General features: G+C 37.2%; 1 pseudogene; it reads left to right on the top strand.

Annotated features, from left to right (window-relative positions):
- Positions 1 to 25940, top strand: part of LOC135533592 (multiple epidermal growth factor-like domains protein 10) — a 51941-nt pseudogene that overhangs the window by 10316 nt on the left and 15685 nt on the right.

Below are 25940 nucleotides of genomic sequence, written 5' to 3'. Positions count from 1 at the left end.
TTCTCCTCTCTTCTCCTCTCTCCTCTCCTCTCTTCCCCTCTCGCCTATTCTCTGTTCTCCTCTGTTCTCCTCTCTCCTCTTCTCTGTTCTCCTCTCTTCTCTGTTCTTCTCTCTTCTCCTCTCTCCTCTCCTCTCCTCCTCTCTTCTATTCTCCACTCTTCTCCATTCCCAGCTGCCATCCGTTGTCGGGGGAGTGTGCGTGTGCGGAGGGGTGGGCGGGTCTGTTCTGCAACGAGACCTGTCCGTCAGGTTACTATGGCGAGGGATGTAAGGAGGCATGTGCGTGTGCCAACGGAGCCGACTGTGAGGGCTTCACCGGAGCCTGCGTCTGTGCACCCGGGTACACGGTGAGTAGATGGTGCAGGACACACATCACACACTGTACTCCTGTACTTAGGTCATGTTTTTATTCTACTTCTTAGGGAGCTTTAGTCCAGCAGTTGAATGTGAAATGCGTCATGACTAATTGCTTAATGGATTTGAACCGTTTTTGTGCGGGTCGTCAGAATAGAACTTCAGGTTAAACCCTGCCAAGCAACGGGGAAATAGACAGGTAGTCTTGGACTGGAGAGATACCAGACACAGTTTACTATATTATATTATTATTACTGTACTATACTATATACACTATTATTATTACTATACTATATACACTATTATTATTACTATACTATATACACTATTATTATTACTGTACTATATACACTATTATTATTACTGTACTATATTACTATACTATATACACTATTATTATTGCTGTACTATATACACTATTATTATTACTGTACTATATTACTATACTATATACACTATTATTATTACTGTACTATATTACTATACTATATACACTATTATTATTACTGTACTATACTACTATACTATATACACTATTATTATTACTATACTATATACACTATTATTATTACTGTACTATACTACTATACTATATACACTATTATTAGTACTATACTATATACACTATTATTATTTCTGTACTATACTACTATACTATATACACTATTATTATTACTATACTATATACACTATTATTATTACTATACTATATACACTATTATTATTTCTGTACTATACTACTATACTATATACACTATTATTATTACTATACTACATACACTATTATTATTACTGTACTATACTATATACACTATTATTATTACTGTACAATACTACTATACTATATACACTATTATTATTACTGTGCTAGATACACTATTATTATTGCTGTACTATACTACCATACTATATACACTATTATTATTACTGCACTATACTACTATACTATATACACTACTATTATTACTATACTACTATACTATATACACTATTATTATTACTATACTATATACACTATTATTATTACTGTAATATACTACTATACTATATACGCTATTATTATTACTATACTATATGCAATATTATTATTACTGTACTATACTACTACACTATATACACTATTATTATTACTGTACTATATTACTATACTATATGCACTACTATTATTACTATACTATACTACTATACTATATGCACTATTATTATTACTATACTATATACACTATTATTATTACTATACTCTATGCACTATTATTATTACTGTACTATATACACTATAATTATTACTATACTATATACACTATTATTACTGTACTATACTACTATACTATATACACTATTATTATTACTGTACTATATACACTATTATTATTACTGTACTATACTACTATACTATATACACTATTATTATTGCTGTACTATATACACTATTATTATTACTGTACTATATTACTATACTATATACACTATTATTATTACTGTACTATATACACTATTATTATTACTGTACTATATTACTATACTATATACACTATTATTATTACTGTACTATATTACTATACTATATACACTATTATTATTACTATACTATATACACTATTTTTATTACTGTACTATACTACTATACTATATACACTATTATTATTACTGTACTATACTACTATACTATATACACTATTATTATTACTGTACTATACTGCTATACTATATACACTATTATTATTACTATACTATATACACTATTATTATTACTGTACTATACTACTATACTATATACACTATTATTATTACTGTACTATACTACTATACTATATACACTATTATTATTACTATACTATATACACTATTATTATTACTGTACTATATTACTATACTATATACACTATTTTTATTACTGTACTATACTACTATACTATATACACTATTATTATTACTGTACTATACTACTATACTATATACACTATTATTATTACTGTACTATACTGCTATACTATATACACTATTATTATTACTATACTATATACACTATGATTATTACTATACTATATACACTATTATTATTAATGTACTATACTACTATACTATATACACTATTATTATTACTATACTACATACACTGTTATTATTACTGTACTATACTATATACACTATTATTATTACTGTACAATACTACTATACTATATACACTATTATTATTACTGTACTAGATACACTATTATTATTACTGTACTATACTACTATACTATATACACTCTTATTATTACTGCACTATACTACTATACTATATACACTATTATTATTACTATAATATACTACTATAATATATACACTATTATTATTACTATACTATATACACTATTCTTATTACTATACTATATACACTATTATTATTACTATGCTATACTACTATACTATATACACTATTATTATTACTGTACTATACTACTATACTATATACACTATTATTATTACTGTACTATATACACTGTTATTATTACTGTGCTATACTACTATACTATATACACTATTATTATTACTATACTATACTACTATACTATATACACTATTATTATCACTACACTATATACACTATTATTATTACTGTACTATACTACTATACTATATGCACTATTATTATTACTACAATATACGGTATACACTATTAGTATTACTATACTATATACACTATTATTATAACTATACTATACTACTATACTATATACACTATTATTATTACTATACTATATACACTATTATTATTACTATACTATATACACTATTATTATTACTATACTATACTACTATACTATATACACTATTATTATTACTGTACTATATACACTATTATTATTACTGTACTATACTACTATACTATATACACTATTATTATTACTGTACTATACTACTATAATATATACATTATTATTATTACTATAGTATATACACTATTATTATTCCTATACTATATACACTATTATTATTGCTGTACTATACTACTATACTATATACACTATTATTATTACTGCACTATACTACTACACTATATACACTATTATTATCACTATACTATACTACTATACTATATGCACTACTATTATTACTATACTATATCCACTATTATTATCACTGTGCTATACTACTATACTATATACACTATTGTTATTACTATACTACTATACTATATACACTATTATTATTACTATACTATATACACTATTAGTATTACTGTACTATACTACTATACTATATGCACTATTATTATTACTATAATATACAATATACACTATTAGTATTACTATACTATATACACTATTATTATTACTGTACTATATACACTATTATTATTACTGTACTATACTACTATACTATATACACTATTATTATTGCTGTACTATATACACTATTATTATTAATGTACTATACTACTATACTATATACACTATTATTATTACTGTACTATACTACTATACTATATACACTATTATTATTACTATACTATATACACTATTATTATTACTGTACTATACTACTATACTATATACACTATTATTTTTACTGTACTATATACACTATTATTATTACTGTAATATACTACTATACTGTATGCACTATTATTATTACTGTACTATATACACTATTATTATTACTGTACTATACTACTATACTATATACACTATTATTATTACTGTACTATATACACTTATTATTACTGTACTATATACACTATTATTATTACTGTACTATACTACTATACTATATACACTATTATTATTACTGTACTATACTACTATACTATATACACTATTATTATTACTGTACTATACTACTATACTATATACACTATTATTATTACTATACTATATACACTATTATTATTACTATACAATATACATTATTATTATTGCTGTACTATACTACTATACTATATACACTATTATTATTACTGCACTATACTACTATACTATATACACTATTATTATTACTATACTATACTACTATACTATATGCACTACTATTATTACTATACTATATACACTATTATTAGTACTGTACTATACTACTATACTATATACACTATTATTATTACTATACCATACTACTATACTATATACACTATTATTAGTACTGTACTATATACACTATTATTATTACTGTACTATACTACTATACTATATACACTATTATTATTACTATACTACATACACTATTATTATTACTGTACTAGATACACTATTATTATTGCTGTACAATACTACTCTACTATATGCACTATTATTATTACTGCACTATACTACTATACTATGTACACTACTATTATTACTATACTACTATACTATATACACTATTATTATTACTATACTATATACACTATTATTATTACTGTACTATACTACTATACTATATACGCTATTATTATTACTGTGTGGCTCAGTCGGTAGAGCATGGCGCTTGCAACGCCAAGCGTCATGGGTTCGATTCCCGCTGGGGCCACCCATATGTAAAAGTAGTGGCCCCAGCCGACTTGTAAGTCGCTTTGGACAAAAGCGTCTGCTAAATGGGATATATTATTATTATTATTATTATATACTATACTATATGCAATATTATTATTACTGTACTATACTACTATACTATATACACTATTATTATTACTGTACTATATTACTATACTATATGCACTACTATTATTACTATACTATACTACTATACTATATGCACTATTATTACTATACTATATACACTATTATTATTACTATACTATATACACTATTATTATTACTGTACTATACTACTATACTCTATGCACTATTATTACTGTACTATATACACTATAATTATTACTATACTATACTATATACACTATTATTATTAATGTACTATATACACTAGTATTATTACTGTACTATACTACTATACTATATACACTATTATTATTACTGTACTATACTACTATACTATATACACTATTATTATTACTGTACCTTACTACTATACTATATACACTATTATTATTACTGTACTATACTACTATACTATATACACTATTATTATTACTGTACTATACTACTATACTATATACACTATTATTATTGCTGTACTATACTACTATACTATATACACTGTTATTATTACTATACTATATACACTATTATTATTACTATACAATATACATTGTTATTATTGCTGTACTATACTACTATACTATATACACTATTATTATTACTGCACTATACTACTATACTATATACACTATTATTATTACTATACTATACTACTATACTATATGCACTACTATTATTACTATACTATATACACTATTATTATTACTGTGCTATACTACTATACTATATACACTATTATTATTACTATACTATACTACTATACTATATACACTATTATTACTGTACTATACTATATACACTATTATTATTACTACATACTATACTACTATACTATATACACTATTATTATTACTATACTATATACTATACTATTACACTATTATTACTACTATACTATATACACTATTATTATTACTACAATACTACTATACTATATACACTATTATTATTACTATACTATATACACTATTATTATTACTATATACTACTATACTATATACACTATTATTATTACTATACTATATACACTATTATTATTACTGTAATATACTACACTATACACTATATTATTACTGTACTATATTACTATACTATATGCACTATTATTATTACTGTACTATACTACTACACTATATACACTATTATTATTACTATACTATATTACTATACTATATGCACTATTATTATTACTATACTATACTACTATACTATATGCACTATTATTATTACTATACTATATACACTATTATTATTACTATACTATATACACTATTATTATTACTATACTACTATACTATACTATATTATTATTACTATATACTATACTATATACACTATTATTATTACTGTACTATACTACTATACTATATACACTATTATTATTACTGTACTATATACACTATTATTATTACTGTACTATACTACTATACTATATACACTATTTTTATTACTGTACTATACTACTATACTATATACACTATTATTATTACTATACTATATACACTATACACTATTATTATTACTATACTATATACACTATTATTATTACTGTACTATACTACTATACTATATACACTATTATTATTACTGTACTATACTACTATACTATATACACTATTATTATTACTACTATACTACTATACACACTATTATTATTACTGTACTATATACACTATATACATATACACTATTATTATTACTGTACAATACTACTATACTATATACACTATTATTATTACTGTACTAGATACACTATTATTATTACTGTACTATACTACTATACTATATACACTACTTATTATTACTGCACTATACTACTATGCTATATACACTATTATTATTACTATAATATACTACTATAATATATACACTATTATTATTACTATACTATATACACTATTCTTATTACTATACTATATACACTATTATTATTACTGTACTATATACACTATTATTATTACTGTACTATACTACTGTACTATATACACTATTATTATTACTGTACTATATACACTGTTATTACTGTACTATATTACTATACTATATACACTATTATTATTACTGTACTATACTACTATACTATATACACTATTATTATTACTATACTATATACACTATTATTATTACTGTACTATACTACTATACTATATACACTATTATTATTACTATACTACATACACTATTATTATTACTGTACTATACTATATACACTATTATTATTATTGTACAATACTACTATACTATATACACTATTATTATTACTGTACTAGATACACTATTATTATTGCTGTACTATACTACTATACTATATACACTCTTATTATTACTGCACTATACTACTATACTATATACACTATCATTATTACTATACTATACTACTATACTATATACACTATTATTATTACTGTACTATACTACTATACTATATACACTATTATTATTACTATACTATATACACTATTATTATTACTATACTATATACACTATTAGTATTACTGTACTATACTACTATACTATATACACTATTATTATTACTATACTATATACACTATTATTATTACTGTACTATACTATATACACTATTATTATTACTGTACAATACTACTATACTATATACACTATTATTATTACTGTACTAGATACACTATTATTATTACTGTACTATACTACTATACTATATACACTCTTATTATTACTGCACTATACTACTATACTATATACACTATTATTATTACTATAATATACTGCTATAATATATACACTATTATTATTACTATACTATATACACTATTCTTATTACTATACTATATACACTATTATTATTACTATGCTATACTACTATACTATATACACTATTATTATTACTGTACTATACTGCTATACTATATACACTATTATTATTACTATACTACATACACTATTATTATTACTGTACTATACTATATACACTATTATTATTACTGTACAATACTACTATACTATATACACTATTATTATTACTGTACTAGATACACTATTATTATTACTGTACTATACTACTATACTATATACACTATTATTATTACTGTACTATACACTATACTATATACACTATTATTATTACTATACTATACTATATACACTATTATTATTACTGCACTATACTACTATACTATATACACTATTATTATTACTGTACTAGATACACTATTATTATTACTGTACTATACTACTATACTATATACACTCTTATTATTACTGCACTATACTACTATACTATATACACTATTATTATTACTATAATATACTGCTATAATATATACACTATTATTATTACTATACTATATACACTATTCTTATTACTATACTATATACACTATTATTATTATTACTGTACTATACTACTATACTATATACACTATTATTATTACTGTACTATACTGCTATACTATATACACTATTATTATTACTGTACTATACTACTATACTATATACACTATTATTATTACTATACTATACACACTATTATTATTACTGTACTATACTACTATACTATATACACTATTATTATTACTATACTATATACACTATTATTATTACTGTACTATACTACTATACTATATACACTATTATTATTACTGTACTATACTACTATACTATATACACTATTATTATTACTATACTACATACACTATTATTATTACTGTACTATACTATATACACTATTATTATTATTGTACAATACTACTATACTATATACACTATTATTATTATTGTACTAGATACACTATAATTATTGCTGTACTATACTACTATACTATATACACTCTTATTATTACTGCACTATACTACTATACTATATACACTATCATTATTACTATACTATACTACTATACTATATACACTATTATTATTACTATACTATATACACTATTATTATTACTGTACTATACTACTATACTATATACACTATTATTATTACTATACTATATACACTATTATTATTACTATCCTATATACACTATTATTATTACTATACTATACTACTATACTATATACACTATTATTATTACTGTACTATACTACTATACTATATACACTATTATTATTACTGTACTATACTACTATACTATATACACTATTATTATTACTGTACTATACTACTATACTATATACATTATTATTATTACTATACTATACTACTATACTATATACACTATTATTATTACTGTACTATACTACTATACTATATACACTATTATTATTACTATACTATATACACTATTATTATTACTATCCTATATACACTATTATTATTACTATACTATACTACTATACTATATACATTATTATTATTACTATACTATACTACTATACTAGATACACTATTATTATTACTATGCTATACTACTATACTATATACACTATTATTATTACTGTACTGTAAGCATCATTTCCCCTTCACTCTGACAGATGTGCTGTATATGTCACAGGAAGAGATGGTAGCTTTGAGATTAACTGTAGATGTCAATGGAAGAGATGGTAGCTTTGAGATTAACTGTAGATGTCAATGGAAGAGATGGTAGCTTTGAGATTAACTGTAGATGTCAATGGAAGAGATGGTAGCTTTGAGTGGGACTCTGATCAACCAGATGTACTGAATGCACCATGGCAGGGTTGTGACCCCAGCTTCACTCACAGCTTGTTGTACCAAATGGCACCTTATAGTGAGTAGAGGAGGCATTTGGGACGCAGACTCTTTGCTACGGGGAGAGATGGACTGAGATGAGTCAGTCCTGTAGCACGACACAGTTAACTACCCTGAACCCTAAGTGTACAGACAGAAGCACGCACGCACTCACACACACACACACACATATTTACAAACCCAGACAGAGAGGAGAGGAACACAGTCTGTTAACAGACAGAGAGGAGAGGAGGAGAGGAGGAGAGAAACAGTCTGTTTGTTAACAGACAGAGAGGAGAGGAGGAGAGGAGAGGAACAGTCTGTTTGTTAACAGACAGAGAGGAGAGGAGGAGAGGAGAGAAACAGTCTGTTTGTTAGCAGACAGAGAGGAGAGGAGGAGAGGAGAGGAACAGTCTGTTTGTTAACAGACAGAGAGGAGGAGAGGAGAGGAACAGTCTGTTTGTTAACAGACAGAGAGGAGAGGAGGAGAGAAACAGTCTGTTTGTTAACAGACAGAGAGGAGAGGAGGAGAGGAGGAGAGGAACACTCTGTTTGTTAGCAGACAGAGAGGAGAGGAGGAGAGGAACACTCTGTTTGTTAACAGACAGAGAGGAGAGGAGGAGAGGAACACTCTGTTTGTTAACAGACAGAGAGGAGAGGAGGAGAGGAACACTCTGTTTGTTAGCAGACAGAGAGGAGAGGAGGAGAGGAGAGGAGGAGAGGAACACAGTCTGTTAACAGACAGAGAGGAGAGGAGGAGAGGAGAGGAGAGAAACAGTCTGTTTGTTAACAGACAGAGAGGAGAGGAGGAGAGGAACAGTCTGTTTGTTAACAGACAGAGAGGAGAGGAGGAGAGGAGAGGAGGAGAGGAGAGGAACACTCTGTTTGTTAACAGACAGAGAGGAGAGGAGGAGAGGAGAGGAGGAGAGGAGAGGAGAGAGGAGAGGAGAGGAGAGAAACAGTCTGTTTGTTAACAAACAGAGAGGAGAGGAGGAGAGGAGAGGAGGAGAGGAACAGTCTGTTTGTTAACAGACAGAGAGGAGAGGAGGAGAGGAGAGGAGGAGAGGAGAGGAACAGTCTGTTTGTTAACAGACAGAGAGGAGAGGAGGAGAGGAGGAGAGAGGAGAGGAGGAGAGGAACAGTCTGTTTGTTAACAGACAGAGAGGAGGAGGAGAGGAGAGGGAGAGGAGGAGAGGAGTTAACAGACAGAGAGGAGAGGGAGGAGAGGAGAACAGTCTGTTTGTTAACAGACAGAGAGGAGAGGAGGAGAGGAGAGGAACAGTCTGTTTGTTAACAGACAGAGAGGAGAGGAGAGGAACAGTCTGTCTGTTAACAGACAGAGAGGAGAGGAGGAGAGGAGAGGAGAACAGTCTGTTTGTTAACAGACAGAGAGGAGAGGAGGAGAGGAGGAACAGTCTGTTTGTTAACAGACAGAGAGGAGGAGAGGAGAGGAACAGTCTGTTTGAGGAGAGAGAGAGGAGAGGAGGAGAGGAACAGTCTGTTTGTTAACAGACAGAGAGGAGAGAGAGGAGAGGAACAGTCTGTTTGTTAACAGACAGAGAGGAGAGGAGGAGAGGAACAGTCTGTTTGTTAACAGACAGAGAGGAGGGAGGGAGAGGAAGAGGAGGAGAGGAACAGTCTGTTTGTTAACAGACAGAGAGGAGAGGAGGAGAGGAGGAGGGAACAGTCTGTTTGTTAACAGACAGAGAGGAGAGGAGGAGAGGAACAGTCTGTTTGTTAACAGACAGAGAGGAGGAGGAGAGGAACAGTCTGTTTGTTAACAGACAGAGAGGAGAGGAGGAGAGGAGAGGAGGAGAGGGAACAGTCTGTTTGTTAACAGAGAGGAGACAGAGAGGAGAGTCTGTTTGTTAACAGACAGAGAGAGGAGAGGAACAGACAGAGAGGAGAGGAGGAGGGAACAGTCTGTTTGTTAACAGACAGAGAGGAGGAGGAGAGGAGGGAGAGAGAGGAGAGGAGGAAGAGGAGGAGAGGAACAGTCTGTTTGTTAACAGACAGAGAGGAGAGGAGGAGAGGAAACAGTCTGTTTGTTAACAGACAGAGAGGAGAGGAGGAGAGGAACTGTCTGTTAACAGACAGAGAGGAGAGGAGGAGAGGAGAGGAGGAGAGGGAACAGTCTGTTGTTAACAGACAGAGAGGAGAGGAGGAAGGAACAGTCTGTTTGTTAACAGACAGAGAGGAGAGGAGGAGAGGAACAGTCTGTTTGTTAACAGACAGAGAGGAGGAGGAGAGGAGAGGAAGAGAGGAGGAGAGGAGAGGAACAGTCTGTTAACAGACAGAGAGGAGAGGAGGAGAGGAACAGTCTGTTTGTTAACAGACAGAGAGGAGAGGAGGAGGAGAATGTCCATGAACAGTCTGTTTGTTAACAGACAGAGAGGAGAGGAGGAGAGGAGGAGAGGAACAGTCTGTTTGTTAACAGACAGAGAGGAGAGGAGGAGAGGAGTCTGAGGAGAGGAGAGGAGGAGAGGAACAGTCTGTTTGTTAACAGACAGAGAGGAGAGGAGGAGAGGAACAGTCTGTTTGTTAACAGACAGAGAGGAGAGGAGGAGAGAGAGGAACAGTCTGTTTGTTAACAGACAGAGAGGAGAGAGGAGAGGAGAGGAGAGGAACAGTCTGTTTGTTAACAGACAGAGAGGAGAGGAGGAGAGGAGAGGAGGAGAGGAGAGAGGAGAGGAACAGTCTGTCTGTTAACAGACAGAGAGGAGGAGAGGAGGAGGAGAGGAGAGGAACAGTCTGTTTGTTAACAGACAGAGAGGAGAGGAGAGGAGGAGAGGAGAGGAGGAGAGGAACAGTCTGTTTGTTAACAGACAGAGAGGAGAGGAGGAGAGGAGAGGAGGAGAGGAGAGGAACAGTCTGTTTGTTAACAGACAGAGAGGAGAGGAGGAGAGGAGAGGAAGAGGAGAGGAACAGTCTGTCTGTTAACAGACAGAGAGGAGAGGAGGAACAGTCTGTCTGTTAGGAGAGGAGAGGAGAGAACAGTCTGTTTGTTAACAGACAGAGAGGAGAGGAGGAGAGGAACAGTCTGTTTGTTAACAGACAGAGAGGAGAGGAGGAGAGGAGAGGAGGAGAGGAGGAGAGGAGAGGAACAGTCTGTTTGTTAACAGACAGAGAGGAGAGGAGGGAGAGGAACAGAGACAGAGAGGAGAGGAAGGAACAGTCTGTCTGTTAACAGACAGAGAGGAGAGGAGGAGAGGAGGAGAGGAACAGTCTGTTTGTTAACAGACAGAGAGGAGAGGAGGAGAGGAACAGTCTGTCTGTTAACAGACAGAGAGGAGAGGAGGAGAGGAACAGTCTGTTTGTTAACAGACAGAGAGGAGAGGAGGAGAGGAACAGTCTGTTTGTTAACAGACAGAGAGGAGAGGAGAGGAGGAGAGGAACAGTCTGTTTGTTAACAGACAGAGAGGAGAGGAGGAGAGGAACAGTTTGTTAACAGACAGAGAGGAGAGGAGGAGAGGAACACAGTCTGTCACTAAAGCCTCTGATCTGGTGGACTCACTAAACACATGCTTGGTTTGTAAATGATGTCTGTGTGTTGGAGCCTCTGGCTATTAGTAAATTAAAAACACAAGAAAATGATGCTGTCTGGTTTGTTTTATATAATTTTCTTTTTTTATACTTTTACTTTTTTATACTTACTTTTGATACTATATTTTAGCAATTATATTTATTTTTGATACTTAAGTATATTTAGAAACAAATACTTTTAGACTTTTACTCATGTTATATTTTATTAGGTGACACTTTTACTTGAGTCATTTTCTATTAAGGAATCTTTACTTTTACTCAAGTATGACAAATTGGATACTTTTTCACACACACACACACACACACACACACACACACACACACACACACACACACACACACACACACACACACACACACACACACACACACACACACACACACCCAGTTAGAGGAAGTGTATCACAGAGAGTTGAGAACATCACGGCTGTGTAGTGAAGCGGGATGATGTAACTCAGTGTTAAACAGTAGAAGACTATTGTAACCTCTTTGCAATAAGGAACTGAGACCAAAAGCTCCAGAGAAAAGTGTTTATTTCCCAGGATGCTGTCAGCTGAGTGCCCCCCGTTTAGAAAGTTACACAACACATGTTATACTCTTCCCTTGTAGGCGTCACCTCCCAGCTATCCATTATATGACCCCAGTGAGTTTCCCTCCTTTCCCCTGTAGAATGTCCATGGTCCTCTCTCTGTAGAATGTCCATGGTCCTCTCTCTGTAGAATGTCCATGGTCCTCTCTCTGTAGAATGTCCATGGTCCTCTCTCTGTAGAATGTCCATGGTCCTCTCTGTAGAATGTCCATGGTCCTCTCTGTAAATGTCCATGGTCCTCTCTCTGTAGAATGTCCATGGTCCTGTAGAATGTCCATGGTCCTCTCTCTGTAGAATGTCCATGGTCCTCTCTCTGTAGAATGTCCATGGTCCTCTCTCTGTAGAATGTCCATGGTCCTCTCTCTGTAGAATGTCCATGGTCCTCTCTCTCTGTAGAATGTCCATGGTCCTCTCTCTGTGGAATGTCCATGGTCCTCTCTCTGTAGAATGTCCATGGTCCTCTCTCTGTAGAATGTCCATGGTCCTCTCTCTGTAGAATGTCCATGGTCCTCTCTCTGTAGAATGTCCATGGTCCTCTCTCTGTAGAATGTCCATGGTCCTCTCTCTGTAGAATGTCCATGGTCCTCTCTCTGGTCCTCTGTAGAATGTCCATGGTCCTCTCTCTGTAGAATGTCCATGGTCCTCTCTCTGTAGAATGTCCATGGTCCTCTCTCTGTAGAATGTCCATGGTCCTCTCTCTGTAGAATGTCCATGGTCCTCTCTCTGTGGAATGTCCATGGTCCTCTCTCTGTAGAATGTCCATGGTCCTCTCTCTGTAGAATGTCCATGGTCCTCTAATGTCCATGGTCTGTGGAATGTCCATGGTCCTCTCTCTGTAGAATGTCCATGGTCCTCTCTCTGTAGAATGTCCATGGTCCTCTCTCTCTGTAGAATGTCCATGGTCCTCTCTCTGTGGAATGTCCATGGTCCTCTCTCTGTGGAATGTCCATGGTCCTCTCTCTGGTCCTCTCTGTGGAATGAATGTCCATGGTCCTCTCTCTGTAGAATGTCCATGGTCCTCTCTCTGTAGAATGTCCATGGTCCTCTCTCTGTAGAATGTCCATGGTCCTCTCTCTGTAGAATGTCCATGGTCCTCTCTCTGTAGAATGTCCATGGTCCTCTCTCTGTAGAATGTCCATGGTCCTTCTCTGTGGAATGTCCATGGTCCTCTCTCTGTAGAATGTCCATGGTCCTCTCTGTGGAATGTCCATGGTCTCTCTGTAGAATGTCCATGGTCCTCTCTCTCTCTGTAGAATGTCCATGGTCCTCTCTCTCTTTGTAGAATGTCCATGGTCCTCTCTCTGTAGAATGTCCATGGTCCTCTCTCTGTAGAATGTCCATGGTCCTCTCTCTGTAGAATATCCATGGTCCTCTCTCTCTGTAGAAAATCCATTCCCCTCTCTCTGTAGAATGTCCATGGTCCTCTCTCTGTAGAATGTCCATGGTCCTCTCTCTGTAGAATGTCCATGGTCCTCTCTCTGTAGAATGTCCATGGTCCTCTCTCTGTAGAATGTCCATGGTCCTTCTCTGTAGAATGTCCATGGTCCTCTCTCTGTAGAATGTCCATGGTCCTTTCTCTGTAAATGTCCATGGTCCTCTGTAGAATGTCCATGGTCCTCTGTAGAATGTCCATGGTCCTCTCTCTGTAGAATGTCCATGGTCCTCTCTCTGTAGAATGTCCATGGTCCTCTCTCTGTAGAATGTCCATGGTCCTCTCTCTGTAGAATGTCCATGGTCCTCTCTCTGTAGAATGTCCATGGTCCTCTCTCTGTAGAATGTCCATGGTCCTCTCTCTGTAGAATGTCCATGGTCCTCTCTCTGTAGAATGTCCATGGTCCTCTCTCTGTAGAATGTCCATGGTCCTCTCTCTGTAGAATGTCCATGGTCCTCTCTCTGTAGAATGTCCATGGTCCTCTCTCTGTAGAATGTCCATGGTCCTCTCTCTGTAGAATGTCCATGGTCCTCTCTCTGTAGAATGTCCATGGTCCTCCTCTCTGTAGAATGTCCATGGTCCTCTCTGGTCCTGTAGAATGTCCATGGTCCTCTCTCTGTGGAATGTCCATGGTCCTCTCTCTGTAGAATGTCCATGGTCCTCTCTGTAGAATGTCCATGGTCCTCTCTCTGTAGAATGTCCATGGTCCTCTCTCTGTAGAATGTCCATGGTCCTCTCTCTGTAGAATGTCCATGGTCCTCTCTCTGTAGAATGTCCATGGTCCTCTCTCTGTAGAATGTCCATGGTCCTCTCTGTGGAATGTCCATGGTCCTCTCTCTCTGTAGAATGTCCATGGTCCTCTCTCTGTAGAATGTCCATGGTCCTCTCTGTGGAATGTCCATGGTCCTCTCTCTGTGGAATGTCCATGGTCCTCTCTCTGTGGAATGTCCATGGTCCTCTCTCTGTAGAATGTCCATGGTCCTCTCTGTAGAATGTCCATGGTCCTCTCTCTGTAGAATGTCCATGGTCCTCTCTCTGTAGAATGTCCATGGTCCTCTCTCTGTAGAATGTCCATGGTCCTGGTCTCTCTGTAGAATGTCCATGGTCCTCTCTCTGTAGAATGTCCATGGTCCTCTCTCTGTAGAATGTCCATGGTCCTCTCTCTGTAGAATGTCCATGGTCCTCTCTCTGTAGAATGTCCATGGTCCTCTGTGGAATGTCCATGGTCCTCTCTCTGTAGAATGTCCATGGTCCTCTCTCTGTGGAATGTCCATGGTCCTCTCTCTGTAGAATGTCCATGGTCCTCTCTCTGTGGAATGTCCATGTAGAATGTCCATGGTCCTCTCTCTGTGGAATGTCCATGGTCCTCTCCATGGTCCTCTCTCTGTGGAATGTCCATGGTCCTCTCTCTGTAGAATGTCCATGGTCCTCTCTCTGTAGAATGTCCATGGTCCTCTCTCTGTGGAATGTCCATGGTCCTCTCTCTCTCTCTGTAGAATGTCCATGGTCCTCTCTCTGTAGAATGTCCATGGTCCTCTCTCTCTGTAGAATGTCCATGGTCCTCTCTCTGTAGAATGTCCATGGTCCTCTCTCTGTAGAATGTCCATGGTCCTCTCTGTGGAATGTCCATGGTCCTCTCTCTGTAGAATGTCCATGGTCCTCTCTCTGTAGAATGTCCATGGTCCTCTCTCTGTAGAATGTCCATGGTCCTCTCTCTGTAGAAATGTCCATGGTCCTCTCTGTGTAGAATGTCCATGGTCCTCTCTCTGTAGAATGTCCATGGTCCTCTCTCTGTAGAATGTCCATGGTCCTCTCTCTGTAGAATGTCCATGGTCCTCTCTGTGTAGAATGTCCATCCTCTCTGTGTGTCCATGGTCCTCTCTGTAGAATGTCCATGGTCCTCTCTCTGTAGAATGTCCATGGTCCTCTCTCTGTAGAATGTCCATGGTCCTCTCTCTGTAGAATGTCCATGGTCCTCTCTCTGTAGAATGTCCATGGTCCTCTCTCTGTAGAATGTCCATGGTCCTCTCTCTGTAGAATGTCCATGGTCCTCTCTCTGTAGAATGTCCATGGTCCTCTCTGTAGAATGTCCATGGTCCTCTCTCTGTAGAATGTCCATGGTCCTCTCTGTCTCTCTGTAGAATGTCCATGGTCCTCTCTCTGTAGAATGTCCATGGTCCTCTCTCTGTAGAATGTCCATGGTCCTCTCTCTGTAGAATGTCCATGGTCCTCTCTCTGTAGAATGTCCATGGTCCTCTCTGTAGAATGTCCATGGTCCTCTCTCTGTAGAATGTCCATGGTCCTCTCTCTGTAGAATGTCCATGGTCCTCTCTCTGTAGAATGTCCATGGTCCTCTCTCTGTAGAATGTCCATGGTCCTCTCTCTGTAGAATGTCCATGGTCCTCTCTCTCTGTAGAATGTCCATGGTCCTCTCTCTGTAGAATGTCCATGGTCCTCTCTCTGTAGAATGTCCATGGTCCTCTCTCTGTAGAATGTCCATGGTCCTCTCTCTGTAGAATGTCCATGGTCCTCTCTCTGTAGAATGTCCATGGTCCTCTCTCTGTAGAATGTCCATGGTCCTCTCTCTGTAGAATGTCCATGGTCCTCTCTCTCTGTAGAATGTCCATGGTCCTCTCTCTGTAGAATGTCCATGGTCCTCTCTCTCTGTAGAATGTCCATGGTCCTCTCTCTGTAGAATGTCCATGGTCCTCTCTCTGTAGAATGTCCATGGTCTCTCTCTGGAATGTCCATGGTCCTCTCTCTCTGTAGAATGTCCATGGTCCTCTCTCTGTAGAATGTCCATGGTCCTCCATGGTCCTCTGTAGAATGTCCATGGTCCTCTCTCTGTAGAATGTCCATGGTCCTCTCTCTGTAGAATGTCCATGGTCCTCTCTCTGTAGAATGTCCATGGTCCTCTCTCTGTAGAATGTCCATGGTCCTCTCTCTAGAATGTCCATGGTCCTCTCTCTGTGGAATGTCCATGGTCCTCTCTCTGTAGAATGTCCATGGTCCTCTCTCTGTGGAATGTCCATGGTCCTCTCTCTGTAGAATGTCCATGGTCCTCTCTCTGTAGAATGTCCATGGTCCTCTCTCTGTAGAATGTCCATGGTCCTCTCTCTGTAGAATGTCCATGGTCCTCTCTCTGTAGAATGTCCATGGTCCTCTCTCTGTAGAATGTCCATGGTCCTCTCTCTGTAGAATGTCCATGGTCCTCTCTCTGTGGAATGTCCATGGTCCTCTCTCTGTGGAATGTCCATGGTCCTCTCTCTGTAGAATGTCCATGGTCCTCTCTCTCTGTAGAATGTCCATGGTCCTCTCTCTGTAGAATGTCCATGGTCCTCTCTCTGTAGAATGTCCATGGTCCTCTCTGTAGAATGTCCATGGTCCTCTCTGTGGAATGTCCAATGTCCATGTCCATGGTCCTCTCTCTGTAGAATGTCCATGGTCCTCTCTCTGTAGAATGTCCATGGTCCTCTCTCTGTCCATGGTCCTCTCTCTGTAGAATGTCCATGGTCCTCTCTCTGTAGAATGTCCATGGTCCTCTCTCTGTAGAATGTCCATGGTCCTCTCTCTCTGGAATGTCCATGGTCCTCTCTCTGTAGAATGTCCATGGTCCTCTCTCTGTAGAATGTCCATGGTCCTCTCTCTGTAGAATGTCCATGGTCCTCTCTCTGTCCATGTAGAATGTCCATGGTCCTCTCTCTGTAGAATGTCCATGGTCCTCTCTCTGTAGAATGTCCATGGTCCTCTCTCTGTAGAATGTCCATGGTCCTTTCTCTGTAGAATGTCCATGGTCCTCTCTCTCTGTAGATTGTCCATGGTCCTTTCTCCTGTAGAATGTCCATGGTCCTCTCTCTGTAGAATGTCCATGGTCCTCTCTCTGTAGAATGTCCATGGTCCTCTCTCTGTAGAATGTCCATGGTCGTCTCTGTGGAATGTCCATGGTCCTCTCTCTGTAGAATGTCCTTGGTCCTCTCTCTGTAGAATGTCCATGGTCCTCTCTCTGTAGAATGTCCATGGTCCTCTCTCTGTAGAATGTCCATGGTCCTCTCTCTGTAGAATGTCCATGGTCCTCTCTCTGTAGAATGTCCATGGTCCTCTCTCTGTAGAATGTCCATGGTCCTCTCTCTGTAGAATGTCCATGGTCCTCTCTCTGTAGAATGTCCATGGTCCTCTGTAGAATGTCTGGTCTCTCTGTAGAATGTCCATGGTCCTCTCTCTGTAGAATGTCCATGGTCCTCTCTCTCTGTAGAATGCCCATTGTCCTCTCTCTCTCTGTAGAATGTCCATGGTCCTCTCTCTCTGTAGAATGTCCATGGTCCTCTCTCTGTAGAATGTCCATGGTCCTCTCTCTCTGTAGAATGTCCATGGTCCTCTCTCTGTAGAATGTCCATGGTCCTCTCTCTGTAGAATGTCCATGGTCCTCTCTCTGTAGAATGTCCATGGTCCTCTCTCTGTAGAATGTCCATGGTCCTCTCTCTGTGGAATGTCCATGGTCCTCTCTCTGTAGAATGTCCATGGTCCTCTCTCTCTGTAGAATGTCCATGGTCCTCTCTCTGTAGAATGTCCATGGTCCTCTCTCTGTGGAATGTCCATGGTCCTCTCTCTGTAGAATGTCCATGGTCCTCTCTCTGTAGAATGTCCATGGTCCTCTTTGTTTAGCCAGCTGTCAGAATCCCACGCCGTCCATCTTCATTCTAGACCTGACCCTGCTCTCTAATCCTAGGAAATGTCCTCTTCTCTGATTAGGACAACTTTTCTAAATTAGCATACAGACAGTTTCATGGAGTTTCAAAACTCCATTAATACTCACAGTAATCATTCACTATCATTCTTAATTAGACATGGTTCATAATTGATTGAATCAGCACAGTGCTGTACTGTAGGTGGAGGTCCTGCTCAAAGGAGTGTCATAGAGAGATTCCCAGAGGAGAGGAGAGGAGAGGAGAGGAGAGAGCAGGAGAGGAGCGGAGAGGAGAGGAGAAGACAAGCGGAGGAGAGGAGAGGCGAGGAGAGGAGAGGAGAGGATAGAGCAGGAGAGGAGAGGAGAGGAGAGGAGAGGAGAAGACGAGGAGAGGAGAGGATAGAGCAGGAGAGGAGAGGAGAAGACGAGCGGAGGAGAGGAGAGGAGAGGCGAGGAGAGGAGAGGAGAGGAGAGGAGAGGAGAGGAGAGAGCAGGAGAGGAGAGGAGAAGACGAGCGCAGGAGAGGAGAGAGCAGAAGAGGAGAGGAGAGGAGGAGGAGAGGGGAGGAGGGGGAGAGGAGAGGGGAGGAGAGGAGAGGAGAGGAGAGGAGAGGGACGTCCCCAAATACTACTGTTCTTTGACATGTCTGACAGATTATATACTGGGATTATATACTGGGATTATATACTGGCGTTATATACTGGCATTATATACTGGTATTATGTAGTGGGATTATGTACTGGCATTATGTACTGGCATTATGTACTGGCATTATATACTGGTATTATATACTGGTATTATATACTGGGATTATGTACTGGCATTATGTACTGGTATTATATACTGGTATTATATACTGGCATTATATACTGGCATTATATACTGGCATTATATACTGGGATTATGTACTGGCATTATATACTGGCATTATGTACTGGCATTATGTACTGGCGTTATGTACTGGTATTATATACTGGTATTATATACTGGCATTATATACTGGGATTATATACTGGGATTATATACTGGGATTATGTACTGGCATTATGCACTGGGATTATATACTGGGATTATGTACTGGCATTATATACTGGTATTATATTCTGGTATTATATACTGGGATTATATACTGGGATTATATACTGGGATTATGCACTGGCATTATGTACTGGCATTATGTACTGGTGTTATATATTGGCAATATGTACTGGCGTTTTATACTGGTATTATATACTGGCATTATATACTGGCATTATATACTGGCATTATGTACTGGCATTATGTACTGGCATTATATACTGGCATTATGTACTGGCATTTTATACTGGCATTATATACTGGCATTATATACTGGGATTATGTACTGGCATTATGTTCTGGTATTATATACTGGTATTATATACTGGCGTTATGTACTGGCGTTATGTACTGGCATTATATACTGGCATTATATACTGGGATTATGTACTGGTATTATGTACTGGCATTATATACTGGAATTATATACTGGTATTATATACTGGCATTATATACTGGCATTATATACTGGGATTATGTACTGGCATTATGTACTGGTGTTATGTACTTGCGTTATATACTGGCATTATGTACTGGCGTTTTATACTGGCATTATATACTGGCATTATATACTGGCGTTATATACTGGTATTATATACTGGCATTATATATTGGCATTATATACTGGCATTATATACTGGCATTATATACTGGCATTATGTACTGGCATTATTTACTGGGATTATATACTGGCATTATATACTGGCATTATGTACTGGCATTATTTACTGGGATTATATATTGGCATTATATACTGGCATTATATACTGGCATTATATACTGGCATTATGTACTGGCATTATATACTGGCATTATATACTGGCATTATATACTGGCATTATGTACTGGCATTATTTACTGGGATTATATACTGGGATTATGTACTGCCATTATGCACTGGGATTATGTACTAATAGTGGATCTCAGATTTACTCAGGAAACACAAGCCTACGACGCAGCGTAGGAACAGCCTTTAGACCTAGTGTTTATTGTTTTCATCTAGTCAATAGTTGTTTATCTATGAATTACTCCAAACTCCAGAATGGTTCGTGCTGAGCGTTAATGTCTCTGTGGTCTGCCAGCGTACTGCAGTTGTTGTACCTGAATAATACTGAGTAATCTAGTCACACTGATGGACCACTGAGGTTGACAGGACGGGCTCAGTCTGTGTGTGTTCTGAATGTTCTGGGTCGCAGACTGACACCAATTTACTTCAATGCATAAATCATCAACACGATCAGTCAACACGATCAGTCAACACGATCAGTCAACACAATCAGTCAACACGAACAGTCAACATGATCAGTCAACACGATCAGTCAACACAATCAGTCAACACGAACAGTCAACGCGAACAGTCAACACGATCAGTCAACACGAACAGTCAACACGATCAGTCAACACGAACAGTCAACACAATCAGTCAACACGATCAGTCAACACGAACAGTCAACACGAACAGTCAACACAATCAGTCAACACGAACAGTCAACACGATCAGTCAGTCAACACGAACAGTCAACACGAACAGTCAACAATCAGTCAACACAGTCAACAGTCAACACACGATCAGTCAACACGAACAGTCAACATGATCAGTCAACACGTCAACACGATCAGTCAACACGATCAACACAATCAGTCAACACGAACAGTCAACACGATCAGTCAACACGTCAACACGATCAGTCAACACGATCAGTCAACACGATCAGTCAACACGTCAACAGTCAACACGTCAACACGATCAGTCAACACGATCAGTCAACACGATCAGTCAACACGAACAGTCAACACAATGTCAACACGAACAGTCAACACGATCAGTCAACACGATCAACACAACAGTCAACACGATCAACACGTCATGGTCACGAACAGTCAACACGAACAGTCAACACGTCAACACAACACGAACAGTCAACACGAACACAATCAGTCAACACGAACAGTCAACATGATCAGTCAACACGAACAGTCAACACAATCAGTCAACACGAACAGTCAACATGATCAGTCAACACGATCAGTCAACACGAACAGTCAACACGAACAGTCAACACAATCAGTCAACACGAACAGTCAACATGATCAGTCAACACGAACAGTCAACACAATCAGTCAACACGAACAGTCAACATGATCAGTCAACACGATCAGTCAACACGAACAGTCAACACGAACAGTCAACACGATCAGTCAACACGAACAGTCAACACGAACAGTCAACACAATCAGTCAACACGAACAGTCAACATGATCAGTCAACACAACTTTTATCCTTAGAGAAGAAATGAGAGATTACAGACTAGAATACCACAGTAGATCGTTGTGTCCTCAGAGAAGAAAGGAGAGATTACAGACTAGAATACCACAGTAGATCGTTGTGTCCTCAGAAAAGAAATAAGAGATTACAGACTAGAATACCACAGTAGATCGTTGTATCCTTAGAGAATAAAGGAGAGATTACAGACTAGAATACCACAGTAGATCGTTGTATCCTTAGAGAATAAAGGAGAGATTACAGACTAGAATACCACAGTAGATCGTTGTGTCCTCAGAGAAGAAAGGAGAGATTACAGACTAGAATACCACAGTAGATCGTTGTGTCCTCAGAGAAGAAATGAAAGATTACAGACTAGAATACCACAGTAGATCGTTGTGTCCTTAGAGAAGAAAGGAGAGATTACAGACTAGAATACCACAGTAGATCGTTGTATCCTTAGAGAAGAAAGGAGAGATTACAGACTAGAATACCCCACAGTAGATCGTTGTGTCCTCAGAGAAGAAATGAGAGATTACAGACTAGAATACAACAGTAGATCGTTGTATCCTTAGAGAAGAAAGGAGAGACTAGAATACCACAGTAGATCGTTGTGTCCTCAGAGAAGAAAGGAGAGATTACAGACTAGAATACCACAGTAGATTGTTGTGTCCTCAGAGAAGAAATGAGAGATTACAGACTAGAATACCACAGTAGATTGTTGTATCCTTAGAGAATAAAGGAGAGATTACAGACTAGAATACCACAGTAGATCGTTGTGTCCTTAGAGAATAAAGGAGAGATTACAGACTAGAATACCACAGTAGATCGTTGTATCCTTAGAGAAGAAAGGAGAGATTACAGACTAGAATACCCCACAGTAGATCGTTGTGTCCTCAGAGGAGAAAGGAGAGATTACAGACTAGAATACCACAGTAGATCGTTGTGTCCTTAGAGAAGAAAGGAGAGATTACAGACTAGAATACAACAGTAGATCGTTGTGTCCTCAGAGAAGAAAGGAGAGACTAGAATACCACAGTAGATCGTTGTGTCCTCAGAGAATAAAGGAGAGATTACAGACTAGAATACCACAGTAGATCGTTGTATCCTTAGAGAAGAAAGGAGAGACTAGAATACCACAGTAGATCGTTGTGTCCTCAGAGAAGAAAGGAGAGATTACAGACTAGAATACAACAGTAGATCGTTGTGTCCTCAGAGAAGAAAGGAGAGACTAGAATACCACAGTAGATCTATGGACTTCACAGGGAGTTCACATGGCAATCAAAGCAATACTGTAGTCTGTAGATGTGCTTGTTGGTCTGTCACGGGGATATGTACAGCGTGTCTGGGTTGAAAGGGCAGTTGACTCCAAAGTAAAAGTTTGTCAGATGTTTTCAGACCTCAAAAGTGGTGTGGTGTTGAGATGAGTGTCTGTGTTTCATGCCATCTGCTGCGTGAACGTGGATCCAACTTTACATCTGAATCCCAAATGAATCAGTCTAAAATTGTTGAATTAGACGCTGCCTATATTTCCCATTCATTGGGGATTCAGACAAATATGTATGTAAAAAAACAACAACAGATGGTGTGGAAAATGAACTCATCTCAACTTTAGATCACATTTTGAGGCTTGAAAACTTCAAACTAACTTTTGATTTAGGAGGGAACATATTGATCCAAACATTGTTAAAGTTTCACTGAGGTCTTATTAAAATATCGCTTGTGGAAACAGTGAAACTACCTCTCTCTCTCTCTCTCTGTCGCTCTCTCTGTCTCTCTCTCTGTCTCTCTCTGTCTCTCTCTGTCGCTCTCTCTCCCTCTCTCTCTCTCTCTCTCGCTCTCTCACTCTCTCTCTTTGTCTCTCTCTGTCTCGCTCTGTCGCTCTCTCTGTCTCTCTCTCCCTCTCTCTCTCGCTCTCTCACTCTCTCTCTCTTTGTCTCTGTCTTTCTCTGTCTCTGTCTCTCTCTCTCTCTCTCTCTCTGTGTCTCTCTGTCTCTCTCCATCTCTGTCTTTCTCTGTCTCTGTCTCTCTCTCTCTCTCTGTGTGTCTCTCTGTCTCTCTCCATCTCTGTCTTTCTCTGTCTCTGTCTCTCTCTCTATCTCTCTCTCTCTGTGTCTCTCTGTCTCTTTCCATCTCTGTCTCTCTCTGTCTCTGTCTCAATTCAATTCAATTCAATTCAAGGGGCTTTATTGGCATGGGAAACATGTGTTAACATTGCTGTGTGTCTCTCTGTCTCTCTCCATCTCTGTCTTTCTCTGTCTCTGTCTCTCTCTCTCTCTCTCTGTGTCTCTCTGTCTCTTTCCATCTCTGTCTCTCTCTGTCTCTGTCTCTCTCTCTCTGTGTGTCTCTCTGTCTCTCTCCATCTCTGTCTTTCTCTGTCTCTGTCTCTCTCTCTCTCTGTGTCTCTGTCTCTCTCCATCTCTGTCTCTCTCTGTCTCTGTCTCTCTCTGTCTCTCTCTTTCTCTCTCTTTCTCTCTCTCGTTCTATGTCTCTCTGTCTCTCTCTGTCTTTTTCTGTCTCTCTCTCAGTGCATGCTGGGAGTGTTTGTAGTTGAGAGGCAGTGTGGAGGGCTCTGTCCATACATTCTTGCTTTTTTTCTTGGTATTTTTTTGGTCAAATGTTCTTTTCTATGGTGGAGGGTAAACGCACTGTTGGTTTAGCTGTACCCACTATTTTCGTTCAAAGTTAGGGAGGAACGGGACAGAGTTTT

The sequence above is a fragment of the Oncorhynchus masou genome, unplaced genomic scaffold (assembly GCF_036934945.1).
Source record: "Oncorhynchus masou masou isolate Uvic2021 unplaced genomic scaffold, UVic_Omas_1.1 unplaced_scaffold_2487, whole genome shotgun sequence".
Taxonomy (NCBI): domain Eukaryota; kingdom Metazoa; phylum Chordata; class Actinopteri; order Salmoniformes; family Salmonidae; genus Oncorhynchus; species Oncorhynchus masou.
Note: the sequence above shows the minus strand (reverse complement) of the source record. Positions and strands in the feature narration are given on the sequence as shown.